Here is a 21,505-nt window from a genome sequence, read left to right as displayed (position 1 = left end):
CGATTTGATCTCCATCCGTCGAATAGAAATACCAAAATATTAGCAATTATACATTTTTTTTATTTGCTGCCATTGGCAGTTAGTCGATTTCGTTCGCGCCTTTGCCTTGCGCGCGCATTGGAATTGTGCGTAAAAAAATAACGCGCCATCCTTTTCGGTATTTATCATAAAATTGGAATAGTTTTGCATGTTTTTAGTTTATATATTGACGAAAATGACATTTTCAAGCATTGAAAATTAAGAACACATAAAATTGACGCTGCCAGTAATACTAATAGAGGCAAGAGCCGAGGACGATAGCCTTTTACCATCAAAATCGGGTGAAAAATATAATTGGCGACATATGAAACTTTTGTTCAATGGAAAATCAGCAAAAACGCCCAGTCTTTCTTGGAAAACGTGTTGGTAGCTTACTTCAATGAACTGGCGAATAAGTTCCTACAAGCCCAGCACGCTTTGGTGCAATTATTCGATGTTAAAACTATAAGCCACCATTTTGAAAATTGTAGGTACTTTTACTGTTTTGACAAAATAAATCTAATTTATAAGTTTTGTATTTTCCTCGCAAGTGTGTTGAAAAATGTCGTATGAGACGCGTGTGCTATGGTCATTACACACATCGGCTTTCTTATTGCGCGCTCGCTTGCAGCTGGCGCGCACAATATCGCCTCATATGTAATGACCAACTTAGCACACTTGTATCATAATGTACTATTAATAGGTGCAAAAAATATAACATTTACAATATCGGTAAAGGTCGCTAGATAAGTTATGCAATAGAAAAATATGAAACAAAGAGAATTAAAATCTATTTTTTAATGAGTAAATTTAAACATTATCTATGGAAATATAGTTTTAAAAAGTATATGTGATAGGCCACTTCTTTGTTTCATATTTGTCTATTGAAAAACTTATCTAGTGACCTATGTATATATGTATGCATTGTCAATTATTTCAGCCCGGCGCTCCATTGAAACATCTTCATTTCTATTTAACAAAGTCGCATGCTTATTGCTTTTAGCATTTCGCCCGAAAGGCAGCTATCTGGTAAGTGGGAATGGCTGCTTTTGGCTGCCAAGTCCGGACCAAGTCCTAGCCAAGTCTGGGCTCGAGCCAAGATGCAGCCGGGCCGCTAAACGCGCCCTATCGTGATCGCGGAGGAGATAGGCGCCGCTTCCCAGACACTCTTGAGTGATTTTAAATTAGGTTGCATTTACTGCTACGTGTTCATGATTTCCTGGGAAGCGATACGACAGTTTTTTGGCTTTCTGCAGCGGCCGAATTAATCATATGTTTAAAATGATGAGTTTTGCTGATACTTTAAAACCAAGAAGCAAATTAGGTACTTACTGATATCAATTGTGAACATCGTTAATTACTTATGATAATTATTGTCGTAACTCATTTTGGATAACGTGGGCACTTCCTTTTGAGGAATGTTGTTACGTTTGCAGCCTTTTTCAGTCATGACAGTGTCATTAATACATTCTGACATGCTTTTGCTTCAGTGACTAACCTTATTCACATAAATGTATACATAACAGTATTTATTTGTTTTAATAACATTTGCCCATGTAATTTTTGTTCTTTTTGGATTATCACTATCATCAGTCATTCATTACATTGTTAGTTCAGGCAATCACGTCCACAATATATTATATGTTTATAGTATATGTTTTTACAAGTTACCAAAATGAAACAATTCATAGAGGATTGACTGATTTTCAGAACTACCTACCCCTAAGCACCTTACAAACCTTTATCCCAAACCTACCAATAAATACACAGAGCCATAAAAAGCAGCCATATTGATGTTCAATTGCTTGTAAAGTTATCCATTGCATCCGGATTCGGGTAGGGCGGGAAGAGATTGCTGACGTCCCGACCTGAGACGAGCGATTTAACTCAAACGAATTAAGAGCTCCGGGACGCATCCGCTATGGGTTATCGCCAAAGATCATCGCCCGGCAGACCCTGCAATACCATCGCGTTGGACCGACTTTTACGTGATTTTCAATAGGCTGCCCACAGTCCAGTGCAATACAATCAGTGCAGTGCAATCTACTACCGATACGGGTGCCAAGAGCGAAACGATAGAGAATAAGAAGATAGTGGAACAACATTCAACTAAACAGCTCGCAACATACTCGTAGGTACGAGTACGAGTATATGGCGTTAATTTGATTAAGTATTTTAGGATGTAGGTATAGTTCGTGTCATTCACGATGATGCGTAGATTTGTCAAATCTAACCTTTGATAACATTACGAGTCAAGGCACGCATCTTCGTGAATGACACGATCTTTATAAACTACATAATATTTACCGAGTTATTTGATGTGATCCATCTAGTAATAAGTTAGTGATTTGCGGTTCTCTCAATCTCAAGCCAATTTAATTTCGCATGCATCCCGTTTGACAATCTCTAAATCGATAACGCCGTCCCTGTCTAAGGATCCATCTGTCTCTGTTGTCAAGCGCAGATGTTGATTGGTCTTAATTCAGGATTGGGATGCCTATAGACGTAATTCAGTTCACACATCGAGCAAAGTAGAGTACTCTACTGATGTACTTACTACTAGAAGGCCGTTTCAAGGCGGATCTAGCCGATTCAGATGTAATAATTTGTTGCAATTTTGATGATGCTTTTGGTATTGGGTTTGATACAATACTGACACGACTCGCAGGGCGTTTCAGGCGCACTAATAAGTGCGAGTGAAATCCCTAATGACACAAAGTTTATTTCGTGTGCACCAAACAGCTTCACCGTTTCATAACAATTAACACTTTCGTGTGTCGGTCGTTACAATGCCTTAACCAATTGTTAATTCAGAATTCGACCAATAAACCAATGTAACTATTTATGACCTCGAAAGCCCCACGCTGCGTACAAGCGTCAGTAGGTAGGTACATACAGAAGTATCTTTGAAGTCTAAGTATTTATGGAATAAACGTTTGCGTAGACACGCTTTCGGCCAGACTGTTGACAAAAAAAATTCAATCCTTTGAAATCCTTTTATACAAAGATTAATGTCGACCTTCTACATAATGTTATATTATAATTGCTTGTGATACGATTTAGAATACAACGCACGACGGTATTAAAGGAGCGTACCCGCCAGGAGACCGTGAAAAAAAATAATAAAAGTAATGTGTGTGTGCTTACTTCATTTAGTTATAAATATGATCGACCAGTCATATATTATTTATTTCGCGGTGTAAGATCAGAAACATTCATTGATTTTTAAAAAAACGTAAGCATAACGTGTGCTCAATGAGGGGGGGGCGGGTTTAGGGTCGGAAACGCGCAAGTAACTCTTCTGGAGTTGCAGGCGTACATAGGCTACGGAGGCTGCTTACCATCAGGCGGGCCGTATGCTTGTTTGCCACCGACGTAGTATAAAAAAAAATACCACTGATTGATTAGCTCTTTATTATTTCTCGGATTAGTAAAACAATATTTTTGTTTTAATTAATCTACAACTTATATTTTGCTCTAAATCCTAACCTAATAAGACTTTGTGGTTGCTATGATAATGTGGCTCCTAAATAGACAGAGTGTACCAGTAATTGTAATATGTTCCTAATTGTAGCGCATTATGAAAACTTAGGTTTATTAAAAGGGTAATAGGTACCCAACTGAAAAGAGGCTTTTCAATACCAAAGCAATTGTAATTTTTATAAGCAACTGAGCACGATAGTGAATTGAAATAAATAATAAACTTACCTAGCGTGAGTGCTGGCTGTATATTCCTAACGACGCGAGCTCCGGACGAACCAAACCGAAAACAGATTACCTCTGTCATAGAGAAATAAGTAAGCATAGAGTGCTCACTCCATACATCAGTTTTCTTACCAAAACGCCCATTATTTTCGTAGTCGACATCTAGCGTCAGGTAGCGGATTTGTCAATACCGCTACTTGACATTATATGTCGCGACAAACGATAACGAAAACTGATATATGGAATATATGAGCACTCTATAATTTCTCTATGCGTATGTGTAGTCGCAAATCCCAATAAATAGCCCGCGATAACAGCAAGCCAACGGGCCTAAAATAAATATCGTCTCTTATTGTGGCTGTCACTTTCTAACAAGTATACGTCAGATTGACGCATAATACAATAGACATTCAACTTCGAGTCTAGGGGCGTCTCCCAGCATCTCGAAGTTAGAGAGTTTGTTCCTCAATAACTTTAGTACATTCATTCTAATTTGAATGAAATTACGTAAAAGCGTAGATGATGCTAATAAATTTTTTAAGTTCTAATTCTAACATGAGCAGGATTGATCAAAGGGTGAGAGTTCGCAGGACTTGCAATACAAAAGGTGTGTGACAACGGACAAAGTTCGTCATCTTGGATTTCTACATAATTGGTCTGATCATGGCAAAAATCTGTAGCCAAAATTGGAATAAACGGATGCATTTGGTTGATCATATTGAAAATGGATAATATCTGAGGATCCAAAAGGCCCTTTATATTAATCTGTCGTTAAAATAGTAAAAACAGCTGCCATCGTGAGTTTCTTGATATTTGGTTTGACCATTAATCAAAATAAATGTATGAAATCCGACAGGATCTTTAATATAAATCCGTAGTCAAAAGTATAAAAAAATGGCTGCTACCTTGAAAATATATAAATATAAATCTATGAAGCCACTCTTCTGTTGTATAGCTTTTTCAATTACACGGTTTTGGCAGAAAGTTAATAGTTAACAGTTCGGGGCGAACTACGAGTACCTATTAGTTACTTTGAGTCAAATGCTCGATAGTGATAGTAATACAGAGCTCGTTCTATCGTCTGCACGCAACGTTCGGTTCTTCCTGTCACCATAAATTGTTACATCATACTTGTTTTTCATGTCCCTTTTATTTAGTAGAATTATTAAGGCCAGTTTCACCAATCATAATTACGTAAGCAAATTCGATTTACTAAAAAGTTTGCCAGTTCTTCGAAAGACAGTCGCACTACGTTGATAATTTATCTTAAAGTGGGGAAAAGTAAATAAATTAAATATGACGACTTTGTTAGCCTTGAACGATTGTATTATATTTTTTATAAAAACAATTCCTGACTTATATATCGAAGAACCGAAACGAAACGTTATCTGTCTCTATCGCACTAAAAGAGAGAGACAACAGCATTTCGTTTTCTGCAAACGGTCGTCATCTTGGCTACCCACCTCCCCCGCCCCGGTAATTATCGTTAGTTTATTCCAAATAAAACTAACAGTCCTCAAAATCAAGACGTACACCATTCAAACAATCGCTGTATCGTTGGCACGCAACCACTAATTGATAGTGATCACTGGCTGGATTCCACCAGACTGGATAACGCTAATAGGTAAGCTACAGATACAAATAGGGTTTCTGGTCTCTCGACCTTTTTTATTTCTCGAGGCACGGGAATTCTCGACCAGGATTTCTCGAGTTTCTCGAGTATCTCGAGAAATTTTGTAAGTTTCAACAGACACCATGTTATTTTTAATATTTTTTTTTTTTGCCTTATTACAAATCAAACTTATAGGAGTCGTAGGTGAGATCAATAATCAAACAAATGGTTAAATTTTAATTACCATAAATTGCACTTCATAATCAAAATTTCAACAACAAACAAAAAAAACAGACAAGTGCGAGTCGGACTCGCCCACCGAGGGTTCCGTACTTTTTAGTATTTGTTGTTATAGCGGCAACAGAAATAAATCATCTGTGAAAATTTCAACTATCTACCTATCACGGCTCATGAGATACAGCCTGGGGACAGACGGACGGACGGACAGCGGAGTCTTAATAATAGGGTCCCGTTTTACCCTTTGGGTACGGAACCCTAAAACCTATACAGGCAAACGTGGGCGCCAGCCGCACGTTTGTTTACAAAATGTAAACAAACGATTAGGTATTTTTTAGTCAAGAATATACAAGTCAATTAATTTATCTCGATGTGATAAACTTACAGACGTTTTACGGCGTAATATTAATTTACTCTTAACAATGACGCTGCTAAAATTGTGCTATTTTGCTAATATGAATTGAAATGATTTCATTTATCAATAGTAATTTAGTTTTGTAATATTTGGTATTACATGGCCCTATAATTAGTTTTTTTAGCATTAGAAAAACAAACGATCTTGACGTGTCTCCTAAAACCTAAAACGAGACGAATTTCTGGACAGTTGAGGGTAGTACTTCAAAAGTTCAAAACATGAAAATCGGTTGAAGCCAGCACGATAGGGGACGGATTAAGGCAGTTTTTTTTATTTGGTTGGTTAACTAATAAATGTTTTAAATAAGGACCTGAAAATGAAAAAAAATTGATTACATTTATTTAACTACCCGATGAAATACACTTTAGACACATCACGTGATATTATTTTTACTTATCACAAGAGATTTATTTCTCGAGTTCTTGAGGCATTGAGCTTTTTTATCCCGCCTCGCCGAAAGACAAATTTCTCGAGAATTCTCGAGCAGAACAGAGTACGCCTCCGACCCGGACCATAAGCTCTTATAAGGGAAGAAATAGTCAGTAAACAGCGTTGAAGAAGTGTATCTACATAAAACTCAAATAAGAACAAATTCTTAATAAAGACTTGTGCTAGCGAGAGCAAGCGTTCTCTTCTGAATTCAATACTTAAGTTAAACAAGTGGAAGTACTTATAAGCCTACAGGCAGAAAGCTCCTAATTCACATTCGAGTGGCCAAAACAAATGCCGACTCCTCAATTAAATAATGAAGATTAGGGGAGGACTGGGGAATTAAGAGAAACACTAATCATAAAAGTTATAAATATATCTCCGATTAAGGTGCAGCGGGCAATTTCGACCGGTAACTAACCGGTAAGTTAAAAAGTACAACTTTGACTACCGAAAAATACTATCTGCAGTAATTTTACTGACAATGGCTTCATACTGTAGATTAGTTATCTAGGTTTTATTTTTTCAGGCTCACATCCGAAATATAGAATATTTAAAGGGCCAACTCGTACGTGTAGTCGTGTACACATGAAGTTTCGTCGAAAACAAAATGGCCGCGTAGATCAGCGAGTATTCGGTCTATCAAAGCCATCTATGGTGAAATTATAAACGCGCTTTTTCCACTATCTTGACATAGCTGGCACTGTAGTTAATAATGAAATTTCCCGTAGTCAGGATAGCCCGCTACACCTTAGATAAATGTGTTTCGATCGCGCCAATATAGGTACGAGCGAAATACATGCGCGAATAAAAACGAAATAATATAATTTACATATCAAATCGTACGTTCGAATTAGCCTCTTTTTCTCGAATCTCGAGGACTGGACTCGCTCGCGCAACCAATAAGTATGTTATGTACAGGGAGTTGCAATATTGCATGGACACTTGTGAATAAATGTTTTCATAAAATGTCCATGCAATTGTTCGACTGGGTGTACATGCACTCCCCTGATAGCATCATAGCAAAGAGTCTTATCGATGTCCTCCTGGGTTTCTGAAAATGGCACAGGAGCACAGGACACGTATCGCCAGTCTGTCATTCATAAGACGCGCGATGTCGCTAGACCTGTCGAGCGAAGTCCGACAACATCGCACCACTTCATCCGACACGTGTCATGGGGCATTCGTCGTCTAGGCTAGGCTTTATTGTCATGTTGTTGTCTTGTGTGAGATTCAGCATAGAGAAATTGGATTCAGTTAGGGTAATAGGTACACGCACGACTCACTAGTTAATTGGTCTGCTGTACGGCGTTGTATAGAATAAGTACTGTATATATAGAATAGTAGATTGTAAACCAAGAGATGAAAGGCAACCATTTTTATAACGAGGTATTTTATATTCGCCAGTAGTTCCGAGTCAGAATAAGTGCTTTTCACCCGAGTTAAACACTCTACTTTTCATTTCTTATAAGAGGAAAATAAAATATGTACATTATATTTTACAGAACATGCCTAAGTATAAACTTTTATATATTATTTTTTGACATTTTAAGTAAAATGATCGTTATTTATGGAATCAGTAGTTAAATAGTTGAAATTAGACAACAAATCCACTTAGAATCGATTTTTCATTGCTTATCGTACAAAATGTAAAAACTTACTTGGAAAGTAAAACACCCTAGTGCAGAAACGTATCACTTTCAGTCCGCATCATAGACAAACAATGAGTATGCACCTCAAACCATAAAGGGATAAGTTCGCCTTTGTTGTATTTAATTTACTCTGTAACTGTGTTTTCCGTGTTTTTATTTCTATGTACAATAAAGTATATACATACATACATACATACATACATACATACATACAAACCTGGATGCGTAGCCAACATGCCAATCGTTTACGCTTCGTAGCGAACGAAACGTAACTGTCACTGATGCACTAATATAGAAGTGTAATAGAGATACAAAGTTTTTGCTATCGTAGCGCAAACAATTGTCACCTTGGCTAAGCACCCTGGCCACTGCATCTAATAACACGGCGGTACAATGCACTGACACCTGACAACTAGGTCGCTACTCGACCCCAAAGCGGTCGAATTTGGGGTTGGAATGAAGCACGTCTCATGCCTGTGTAAGGCAATTGACACTTGCCCGACAACTATGCCGGCTCGGTAATCAATAGTCATATGAATAATTATTTTTATGAAATAGCGTTAATGATGTGAGCTAAAACTATATGTTAACTAACTAATGGTTGGGGAGCACAAGAGGGGATTTTTGTAGTTACCCGAGCGCGTGAGATTAAGGTATGAGTGAGTTGCAACCCCGTGGGTGGAGTCTAATACCTTAACCACTTTTAGCCGTCTATGTTGATCCGTTGGTTGGTGGGGGGTTCAACAAAAATTAACGCTGTAATAGTGCTATTAATAAATCTAACAATTATATGTACACATTTCCTTAATCATACAGTTACAATTTGAAAATCAGATGTCGAAATTGTGATCGTCAGATTAAGGAAATGTGTACAAATAATTGTCAGATCAAGTTATAGAAAAATTAAAGCATTAACTTGGACGAAAACTACCAAATCCACAATCTGCTTGACGATTTTTTAACCCTCCACCAACACCCCGAAAAATCAAAAAATCTCGAGACGCTTTCCTGATCGTTGGAAAAGAAACTTAGTATAACATTTTTTTGTTCCTATCATGAAATCTTTCTATTCCAATAGGTCTCTACGACAGTCTCTCGAGTAACTACACATTTAGCATCGCCGGCTCCCCAGCTATAACGCTGATTAACTTTAGCGCTGATTCGACATGAAAGAGTTAAAGCGCGACTAATGTCCCTGAGATACCTATGTCATTTGATATATGGAAGAAACTCTTCCGTGACAAACAATATCGTGAGGTCCCGAAGTAATCCCAAAAATATCTAGTTTCCCTTTAGGTTGAAAGCTCAGATGACATACGCATTCGTAAATTTTAGTACCTGCTTCACGAAGGTTTCTTGGAGACTAGTTCCTTAAGCTAGCTCGGGGCTCCTTAATAGGAAAGGGGACGGCTGCCTCTTCATATATACGTAGTCCCCATTTTCCTCTCTAAATACTGACATTATGGAAAATATTTTTACATAATTTGATGAATATTATTAATCACAGCTACGTTTCACTTTTATTTTATTTTATTATTATTGTAAAAATTATGAGGGAAAAACAGATTTCATATTTTTTACTTCTAATTTAAAAAAATTCTATATGAAGGGGCAAGCTGTAGTTGATATACAACTATGCATGTCAATATTTTGAATAATATTAATATGCAGAGAGTAAAATGAGGACTACATTTCTATGAAAAAGCAATTTCGCGCGGGTCCTCTACTTTCGACTTAAGGATGCAAATAAGAAAGTGCTACTATAAAAAGTATTCCAAACTGTAAAATCCAACAAATTGCCGGTGACATCGACGTAAACGTTTGTATATTTATGAAAATCACCATTATAAAAGGCGTCATTAAAATGTGGAATAGGTATGCCTAGTATGTGTAAATTGCGCATGGTGACAGCACAGCACATCGACGGCTGCAGCTGGCAACTGGGTCGACACTCGACCCAAAGCGGTCTGATTTGGCGCTGAGATGGCGTAAAAGACGTACTTGTCACAATTCTGGTTATTTCCGAGAAGTTAGTTTGACCTGATCTACTCATGGCGAAGTTAATGCCTAACGTTGACTAAGTATCAACAGAACGGATATATATTGGTGCAAAGAAAAATTAGAACCTTCACGAAACTATCTAAAAATACTATAAAGTGCTGTTGGAGTAGGTAGTGTAACATACCTACCCTTACGGTTAATTTCAATAGGCGTTCGGTCCCCCCAAAGGCGTGTAAAATATTGAAGAATCTTATGATGGAAATATTTTCCTGAGTCGGATAAGTTTCAGTAGCTATCGACAAAGCGGTGGTGTGCTCCAGCGCTGCAAGTCTAAACTAAATCCCGTCTAGTGTCTTGCATTTGAAAAATAAAGAAACCTCCAATTGTGCGTGTTCTGTGTCTTACACTTAGTTACTAACTATAGGACTATACACTCGACGTCAATTATATGTTTACATTTTTCGCCAAACCAGAAGTGCAAAAGTTTAGTGTTCTTTGACATCGTCTGTCATACAAGTGTTTCTCCTCTCCCATTACTGCTTCGCGAAACTAGGTAGAAGTGATTAAAATAACAAACTGTTAACTCTAAAACGCCTTTTGTCTACAAGCCTAGGTACCTTAGCTTCATGCGAGACTTGAACCATTTATCTAACTGCTAAATCCTGAAATACTTTCAGTACCGTCTAGAAGCAAAACTTGTTATAGCCGACTTTGTATGTACATTTTAGTAGTTCTAGGCTTCGCAGCTCTGAATATTGAAATGAATTGCGGAACTTCGTAGACGAACTTAGAAGTTGAAATAATAAGAACCTGCTCACTGGAACTACTACTGCAGTTGTATTAAGTAAAATAGCGTCTACTTAAAAGTTTGTGTGCAATCATATTTAACGATGCCTTTTGTTTCTTCTATTTCAGTTCAGATTCAATTTTAAATTCAACACACACAAATCGGAGAACATTACAACTGAACACTGCTGGGTACAGGCCTCCTCTCATCTGCGAGAGGGCTCGGGCTATAGTCCCCACGCTAGCCCAATGCGGATTGGGGACTTCACATACACCCTTGAATTTCTTCGCAGATGTATGCAGGTTTTCTCACGATGTTTTCCTTGAACGAAAAGCTAGTGGTAAATATCAAATGATGTTTCGTACATAAGTTCCGAAAATCTCATTGATACGAGCCAGAATTTCAACCCGCAACCTCCGGATTGCAAGTCGGACGTCATATCCACTCGGCCACCACCGCTTGCATATTTAAGAAAACCTTTAGCTGTTTCAGTCATCACTTATGTTAGACCGTGGAGCTTCTATACTGCGAAGTGCTATTATTTATTATTTTACGTTACAAAACAGTCAGGGTAAAAAAATTGCGACAGTATATGAAAAGGACTCTTTCATTGTAATGGCGCGGGTGAAACGCGAGAAGGGATGTTTAAGATAAATACGCCCCTTCTGCTGGCCCCAAGGCAACGGCATTATTGCTAAACAGACCTTGCATGTGCCTATTCAATACTTTATTTGAGAACTATAAAGAGAAAGATAATTCATATATGCAAACAGAAGGCCCTTTTTGAGAGACGATGAGGAAGGATAGGAACGGATGTATTCTCTAAACCAATGCGAAATTACAAATTATTAGGTACTAAAATTATACCAAGGAACATATTGCACGTTTGTCGAGGACAACGTACCTTTATTTGAACCTACATAATTTAAGTTCCTAACACGAACTTTGGCGAACCTTGAACTAAATCTTTGTCCCACCTTTGTTCAATCTTAGACTTCGTAATCTCAGTTTTCGACAGCATCCGTGAAAGTTTTCTATCTCTTTCAGATCAAAGACTACACAAGTACTGTCAACAGCTGATTATAACTTTGCCTCCGAACGCCTATATAATCCCTTAAGAGATCCTATAATTTATAATAATTAATAAAGATAAGTAATATACTGTAGCATAATAGATTATAATTTGGTTGTACCCTTTCAAAGGGAGAGCGGGACCTTCTACAACAAGTATAAATATTTTAATCTTAAAAGAAGGTTCCAACCGTTTTACTAATGATTTTTTATACTACGTGGGTGGCAAACAAGCATACGGCCCACCTGATGGTTAGCAGTCTCCGTAGCCTATGGACGCCTGCCACTCCAGAGGTGTTACATGCGCGTTGCCGAGCCTAACACTCAGCACACTCGTTGAGCACTGGCAACATTACTCACCGGCAGAAACACAACACTATGAGTAGGGTTTAGTGTTATTTGGCAGCAGTATAATTGTGAAACCAAATAATAATTTTCATTGTCAAAATAACACAGAAACCTCAATTTGGCACCTACATTTCTCATCATTTCGTTCACACTATTATTAATTTACTATGACGTTGAAAACACAATGACTCATAATGATTGTTTACGTTTACATTAATTACCAAACCATTTTAGGTCAACCAAAATGGTTCGTTCATTTATATTCAATGCAGTCATTGAGTAAGCAAATTGGTTGAAACTTCTCTTAATTACTGTTAGGTACTGTTCCAACATTAGTGATGTTATGTCGTGCCTATAGGTCATATACGTATGACTGGTGCCGCCCTGGTGGCTGGGACACATTAGCTATTTGAGAGTTGACGTTTCGTTCAAAAATTATGAAAGATTGAGCCCGCAGAATTGCACATAAATAATAGTTTATCGTTTATCAATAGTTAATATTAAAACGGGCTTTCAAACTCAAACTCTATTTCCGGTTATTAACAACGACTAGTTTTGAATAAATAGACACACTTGCTGCCTGGTAGCATGCTACTAACTATTTAGCCAATAGTGGACCAATCTGCCAAAAAACACTATTTCTGTTCCTAAGTTAAAATCATTTAATTGCGTTCCATGGATTTAACAGAAACAGGTGTGAATAATAAACCTAATCTAAATCTTTAGTCGGATTTCGTACATTTAGTGTCTATCTTGACCAAATTTCGACATAAACTTAAACGAAGTAACTCCTCAGATTCATTACAGAAAATGCGATTAAGGCAGACTTGACGTAATAACTTACGAACTTCACAGGCCCTGCGTTTGACATTTGCCCAAGTCGAATGTCAATTACTCGCTAGCTCACTCTCAAGCGTAAATTAATGTAAGTTTATTATAATCATATTTAGCGTCACCATTTTTTTTTTTTTTAGGAAACAAACAGTCACATATTAATATATATAAGCTTAAGTGATAACAAACAGACCTTTAGTTCCATTGAAATTATAAGAATACATAGTAAATTACAGATCGAAACAGGGAAGGTGTTAGGCATCTTCTTGTCTGTCACGCGTACAGGGACTTCAAAACATCGGTAGGTAATTAATAAATGCATGACATAGTACAGAATTTAAAATGGTATACAAAATAATTAAAAATACATGTATCGCTATAGTTGTTATGCGTGCAAATAATATATAGTTACTAGGTACTTAAAAGAAAACGTACAATATTTATAAAGAAAAGATTGAACTTCGCAGAATGCTACTGTATTTACAAAATGATAATGAAAAAATATCTAAATTTGAAAATTTATCATTTATTTTGTCTTGGGTTCGAATCTCGGTAAAGGTATTTCACCCTACAGCACCTAATTAATAAAGATAAGCCCTATTTAACTGGTTTGACAGTACTGTAATAATGACGAAAATAAATTGCCGCAGGTACATGAATTAGATACGACTTTTCAAAGTTAACCAGACTCCGATGACGTTCATGTGCGATCGTTAACACTAGAAAGTTGAAATATGATATAGTATACATTTTCTAGTAATTTTCTAGCATAGCGTCTGGGCAATAGGTTATATTTCTAGCCATGAAACTAGCCCCTAAATGCGCCTGCTCATAGGGTATTTCTCTACCCACTGAAGTTAGCGTTGTACCGCATGACTAGGTTTGTTAGCCTAAGGGCATTTTTACCGCAAGGCCGATCTAGAAGGGTAAATGACCTAATTATAAAAGGCAACGAGTTTCCCATTGATGTTTAATTAAGTGATAATGCGGTAGCGCTAACCGTGGGTTAAGACGATGTCATTATTAAGGTACTGTCAGCTGCCAAGGCCACCAGGCGATTTGGGACCAAGCCAACGTCTCGTGCAGGCCTGGAGCGTTGTTCTGATCGCTTAATCAACGAAGGCGAGTTGAACGCATAAGCATACCAGTATCAGTTTTTATGGATCTTAGAAAAACTGGTATGCCTGTGTGGATCGTGTATGCACTGTGATCAGCTGTTGTCATGACTGAAACGAACTTCGAACATGCTCGCAAACTTAGATACTCGATATTAAATATGTTACATTTTACATCGTATGGTTTCTTTCCGTTAGAATATTAAGGGTTAAGGGCCACTTGCACCATCCAGGGTTAACTCAGAGTTAACCGTTAACACAAGATTAAATTGTATTGGTAACTCCGGGTTTAAACGGTTAACCCCTAGTTAGTGGCTAACCCCGAGTTAGTGGCTAACCCTGGATGGCGCAAAACTATTAAAATATTGAAGTAGTTCATATGCTGAATCTTAATACGTACAAGTTTTAATGCCGACTGCACCTCTAGAGGATATATGTATGCCGTAACTTAATGTCGCGGATAACATAGACAATTAATTCCTTTCTAATTGATACAGTTAGAAAGAGACCCGTTGTAATAAACATAGGGTAAATTAAATTAAAGCTTGTAATGAAACATTTTACCAACACAAATTTAACGAGGACAGGCAAGATCGATTGTCAACTCCAATTTGTGCGAAATTGCGGGAAACATTTTGCAATTTATCATTTTTAATTTTAAACCATAGCTTTCCGAGTTCCGAGTTCTATAATCTAACATCTGTCAAGGAGGAAATTTGGTTTGTCCACGTCATTTGTTATCTAGAAAATGAAGGGACAAGCCTCCCCTCACAACCCTTTCTCGCAGCCTTTGAAGTCCCCAACAACCCTGTGCTGCCAAAAGGCCAGTGATTAAACTTTTTTACTCGGGTATTTCGCTTATATTTTAATTTAACTCGCGTCTAAAAACAAGCTACGACTTACTAAGCTTTTGCGACGTACGTACAAGTCCTACACGTATCATGTAAAACCTATCAGATTATGTTTTTTACAAAGAGAAAAGTTTTTACGACTTTCTTACATGAAGTTACTTTAATACTTAACCTATTTAACAATATATAATTTATTTCATTTCATTCATTTATTTGCACACATGGACAACATATAAGGGTCGGGAACGCTTAAGTGGCTCCTATGGTGTTGCTTATGTCCATGGGCGACGATGACCGCTTTCTACCAGGCGGCTCGTCTGCTCGTTTGCTGACCATGCTAACTTAAAATTAAAAAAAAAAGCATATTAAGTATTAACACCAATTTATGTGAACATGTTCCCTGGAAGGGTGTAGCAACATAAGTACTTAATGCTAAAGACTATAAACTAAACTAAAATAATTTAACAATTAATCGATTTAACTTCTTACTACGAGTATTTATATGCTTTGTATTGCATTACAAGAGTGTGTCCGTCTGTCAGTCTTCGCATTGTTAGGGCCAGCTATCGTTCAAGATTATTAAAAGCAATTAAAACGAGAATGGTTTCAGAATGTTAACTGTAAATTAAAACTCGACGCTGAGTTGTTCATATTGTGTAGCATTTTAATCTCAAGCGTTCAAACAAATGTAGAAGAGAAATAGTATTATTTTATCTTACACCCTCTTCAGACTTGGACGTTTATAGTTGTTTCATATAATAGATAAATCGTCTATCTGATGAAATAAGAGATATATATTATCAATAGTGGCAACGTTTCCAAAAATTGCCCTGTCCTTCTATGTTAGTAAGACGTGCACTACGAACAGTACACTAACGTGATGAATATGATGATACAATTTAAAAACGTCCGTTCTGTGTTGAAAATATACACATACATCGAAAACAGTACCTACGAGCAAAATAAATGTAGGATCTTTTAAAAAGTTAAATATACTTTGTAACATTTTACTGCGGAGCCTCGTTTCATAAGTTATTTTCAGGACATTCAGACAAGAATAGTAAGAGTGATATATGGGATGAAATTTTAACCACCGTTCATACTCTACTCAATGACTTTAGGGCTCCTCTACACGATGGCCCAGCGTAGGCCAGTCTAAGGGACGCAGCTGTGCGGCGGAATGAGATAGCAATATCACTTGCTCCCTCTAACGCATAAATGTGTCCCATTATAGGTTATACTGAGCAACTTTTACTATGGGACCTATGCCGAAATCGCAAAAAAAAATTGGCTCGCAAGTCGGTCATATTTTATTAACTAAATAATATTTAGGTAATCAAATGATAGGTAGGTACGAGTACAGTCACCTGCAATTAATATTATATTCTGTATGTCACGTTTATTTTAATATATACCGAGTTTTTATTGAATTGCGTTAACTTCGGGGCATGGGTAAGTACGTTTAAGGGAACTAAATAGCATAGTTAATTTAAAAAAATATTTTTTTTAATAAAAAGTAATTAAATGAAATGTCTCTGTTTGACCCAATGGTTGACTGGTATGCCTTTTGGCATTAAGTTCGCCATTTGTATATTTTTCTTTATGTGTGCAATAAAGTTTACATAAATAAATAAATAAATGTTGCATATAGCATTGTTGTAAGTGTAACACGGGCATTACATTTAACTAATAAACCAAACAATAGAAAACTGTGACATATTAATGTCATTTCGAACATCGATCGTCCGAGATAGACGCCGTACTAAACAATGATCAATATGCAGACAGGCCCTTAGGTAAGTGTACACGCTCGTAGGGACCATATCAGATAAATAAATAAATATTATACGACATTATTACACAAATTGACTAAGTCCCACAGTAAGTTCAATAAGGCTTGTGTTGAGGGTACTTAGACAACGATATATATAATATATAAATATTTATAAATACTTAAATACATAGAAAAGTGGAGTTAATTCGAATACGGGTGTCTTCAAGAAAGTTACTTTATTAAAACTCAGGAATGCACCCCTGAAATTAACAAACAAAAAAAAACATGGTGTATGTATGTATATCTTATACCTTTAAACGAGCAATTCTTGTATATATATATTTCTGTGATCTCGGAAACGGCTCTAACGATTTCGAAATTTGGTATATGGGGGTTTTTGGAGGTATACAATCTATCTAGATTAGTCTTATATTAGGGAAAACGCGTGTTTTCGAGTTTTCATGCGTTTCTTTCGACGCAGAATATGGTCGCTAATTTCGTATTGCCGGCCACTGTCCGTAGTGTCCGTCTGGTCCAGCGGGTTAAGACGCGGACTGCTAAACGAGTGTTACGGATTCAAATCTCGCCCGGTGACTAACTTTTTTTTTTATATTTTCAAGTTTATATATAACATTTTAATTTTTATTGTTTTAGACAAGCTTAATTTAGTAAAAAAATGTAGTTAAGATTATCACCTATAGACCACCATATTACAATAAATAGTTATAACCGAGCAAAGCTCGGTCGCCCAGGTACTTTATATTTATGAATGAATAATATTTATTGACAATAACAATATACATAATGGATATATACAGATGATTACTATAACTAGCTTATATCTAAAATAGGCCCTTGAGGCATTGTACCAAGGATGCTGGCGGCATTTCCTCGTTGTATCGCAATACTGATACGTTGTGCGAGGAAGCCGCCAGCTCTTCGGTCACCAGTTACGTCAACCAGACGTTTCGCGATTTCTCCAAAAAACTTGTGCGCGCTGGGACCCCATGGACCTAGAGTTTCAACGCCAAATGGTACAAAATGGTACTCTCTACCGAGGCTCTTATATTTATTACGTTTCAAAATTTCGGCGCTTTCCGCCGCTGCGCCCGCTTTTACATTGGTCCGTTGGAGGTGGGACGGTGCCAGTGTGTCTACGCAGGTAGCATCCCACACTAACATCCGTCCCAAGCTCCAAGGAACCAAGGACACCCCATCAGGTCTCTTGCCATCATCCCTGATAATGCTAGTTGGCTCAAGAAGAGCAAGCACATTGATGGTGGTAAGAGATCGACGGATTATGTCATTAAGCGACGCATGTCTTGAAAAACGACCTGCACTATAAATAAATGTTGCATATAGCATTGTTGTAAGTGTAACACGTGTGTTTTATATTTATTTATATATGTATTTTATTTGATATATAGAAATATTTTGTTGTTCTTTTGTTGCTTCTGAAACACCTACTGACATGACATACATTTAATAAATTTCACTAGTTAAATATTGTCTGGAAGATATCGCTTTATATTAGCTATAAGACAGCCAGTTGTTTACCTCTACTTGAGTTGCTGCACTCATTGTATTGTTTTTTGTATTGAGGTGTGCAATAAATAGTACTTTAAAAGTATATTGTATTATATTTGTACATCTTACGCAACGATGCGCGCCACACATTTGTTACAAACTTAACATCACAATCCGGCTAAGAGGTTCGAAAGTGCAAAGTAAAGGAGTACATATTAATATGCAAACTAAAGAATATTACTTGAGTTATAGGCGTATTCTAATTCGAATTATATTCTATGATATGAATTCAATCTGGACTAGATATGGATCGTTCTTCAACCAAAAACGTCACTTTTGACACTGATAGACCCGATCCTTACTGAGCATTAGCACTTACACCTGTTCACATTTTTATCTAGATTAATGCAAACTTTTCAACATAATGCAATTTAATTTCAACGTCAATAATGTAAAACGCTTTTACCCTCTGTAAATATAGTTCATATAACTTAAGGTTTGCTCACACTTTCTCGATTAGGATGACTCTGTAATAGAACATTACTATAGAGGACGGGAAACGCGAGGGTTGCAGGCCAAGTAGATATGGAAAGCTGAGCGTAGCGAGGTCGAATAGGGATACGCGGCCGGCAACCCCGTTTCTCGCCGAGATTTGTATAGTGCTTTTCTCAAACCTGCAATGAAATAATTAAAAAAGTAGGATGATGATGATGATTGTTTCATGGCCTAATGTGATAGGTTATTCAGTGCGTGGGGTATTGAAGGGGAACAAAATTTAATTTTGGCGCTACGACGCACGCCATTACGCTTTTTTTTCTTTTCTTTTTCTCTTTTTTTTCGTGGTTTTTTATCATTACTTTAGGGGCATTAATAGGGGAACAAAAATTTGATTATTTTTACGCTACGATGCACGGTTTAGGAGATACAGCCCTACAAAGATTTCTGCATGACTGAAATAGTATATTTCGATGCTTTTCATATCACCTATTCGGAAAGGAGCTTTTTCTTCCCGCTACGAGGGATCAAATCCCTTTTCTTCTCTGCTAGAAGGGATTAAAAAAGCACTTTTCTGATATACGCGATTTTTTTGCATGCTTTTTTGTATTAAATAATAATTTGGACAATATTTCCGCACGGTGATGTCAAGAAAAGCAGTATGTGTCACATGGTAGCAAAATTATTTACACCTTTAGCGTTAACCTTTGAATCCCTCACTACGGAGCGATTATTTTAGAAAATATTCATTTTATCAAAATATGGTTTTTAGAGACCCGTATTCGTTTTCAAAGACCTATCCAATGACACCACACGTCATAGACTTGAAGAGAAAATAAAATTCATCCCCAATTTACTTGTAGGGTACCCTAAAACATACTTTTTTTTAGTTTTTGTTATACCACTTTGTCGGTATGATTGATTTATGTATATATCCATGACATGAGCAAAGTCGCGGACGGACAGACGGACAGACATACCGGAAGAGTTCCTAGTTGACTACGGAACCCTAAAAACGAACTACTCAATTCGATACAATACTTTTACTCGTACAGACGTCCCGGAATCCTCAATTAAAGTAAGAAATCTACAATGGCGCCGCTAATCCGGCTAACTTTAATTGAAGTATTTGTGCAGAAGGTACTTACATCAACTCTTCAGTGTAAATTGGGTTTCCGGAAATGTTAATTGAACTTTAGAAAAGATACACAAATCTAAGACCACGGCCATAAAACTGGGTTAAAAGGAAGTGTTTAAATAGTAGTTTATGTGACTGCTATCTAGCATTAAATTACGGGTGTGGGTTTATAAAACAAGTGAAGCAAGTTTCATAATAGGAGCAAACGAGTGTTCTAAAGCCTAATTATGGACAGTTACATACACTGTTTTATCTTGTTGTCTAGCGTGATGAAACCGGACTAATCCCAACATTCCCAACAAGACCTAGTTTGGCTAGTTTATATACCCTCTGGGTTGGAAGATCAGATGGCAGTCGCTTTCGTAAAAACTAGTGCCTACGCCAAATCTTGGGATTAGTTGTCAAGCGGACCCCAGGCTCCCATGAGCCGTGGCAAATGCCGGGACAACGCGAGGACAACTGTTATATCTACACACAAATTATAAGCTCCGCATGCTACAACCGGCATTGCAGCATCGTTGCTCTGTCGCAGATATCTTGATCACTCATTTTACAAGAAAGTGGTACTATAGTTAATTTATAAACAAGACAATTTTATACAATTTAACGTAAAATGGCGGTAAATGAAAATGTCATGGCATGTCACACAACCGTAGTTTTATTTATAGTTGTGCAAGTCGTTGCCAACGTCTTCGTACTACGAAGTTTGTACGCGTGGATTTGTATGTTGGTTGTTATCTTACTTATACCTTTAAACGACCATTTTTTTGTGTATATATTTCGGAGGTTACTGAAACGGCTCTAACGATTTCGATGAAATTTGCTATATGGGGGTTTTCGGGGGAGAAAAATCGATCTAGCTAGGTTTTATCTGGGTAAGTAATAGAACGTATACAAACCTATAATATATCACTCTGAATGTATAAATTCAATTTGTATAATTTTGATCGGAATAACATTCAATTGCAATAACATGCAATATGTATAACAACGAATTCTATAATTGTAAATTGTATAATAAACACTACATATATCATTGTTTACGATAACATTAGAAAGGTATAACGTTGAAATAATATAACATACAAAACAAATATCATTAAAAACAATAAAATAACGATACATTTTTTTGGTCAACTGCATGTATTTTTGCAAAATATAATGTACTTTTTATTGCATAATCTATTGTTTTTTTTTCCTCACTACCGAAATTACATTATTTAAATATATTTTTGTGTGTTAGTTAATGAACAGATACAGTTTTTAAATTATTATGAAATGAGCAATGTATTTGAAACATCTATACTATGCGAATTAATATTTCAACGTAGTTTGCTCCGTATTTATCTATTACAGATTGCAGCTTTTTTCTGTGGTAATTCTGGTGCTAATTTCTTTATCTAGAGGGTCACAGTTCTAACCTAACCTAACCCACTTTTCTGTTAACAGTTTCTTTTTCCGAAGTTCTAACCTAACCTGCTACCTATTCTGGAAAC

General features: G+C 36.8%; 1 protein-coding gene across 2 annotated transcripts in view; it reads right to left on the bottom strand.

The window, feature by feature from the left end:
• Nucleotides 1-21,505, bottom strand: part of LOC133522111 (inactive rhomboid protein 2) — a 224,983-nt gene that overhangs the window by 191,315 nt on the left and 12,163 nt on the right. The window lies entirely within an intron of this gene.

Source organism: Cydia pomonella, chromosome 10 (genome assembly GCF_033807575.1).
Source record: "Cydia pomonella isolate Wapato2018A chromosome 10, ilCydPomo1, whole genome shotgun sequence".
In the NCBI taxonomy this organism is placed as follows: domain Eukaryota; kingdom Metazoa; phylum Arthropoda; class Insecta; order Lepidoptera; family Tortricidae; genus Cydia; species Cydia pomonella.
This window is presented reverse-complemented; position numbering and strand designations above follow the sequence as displayed.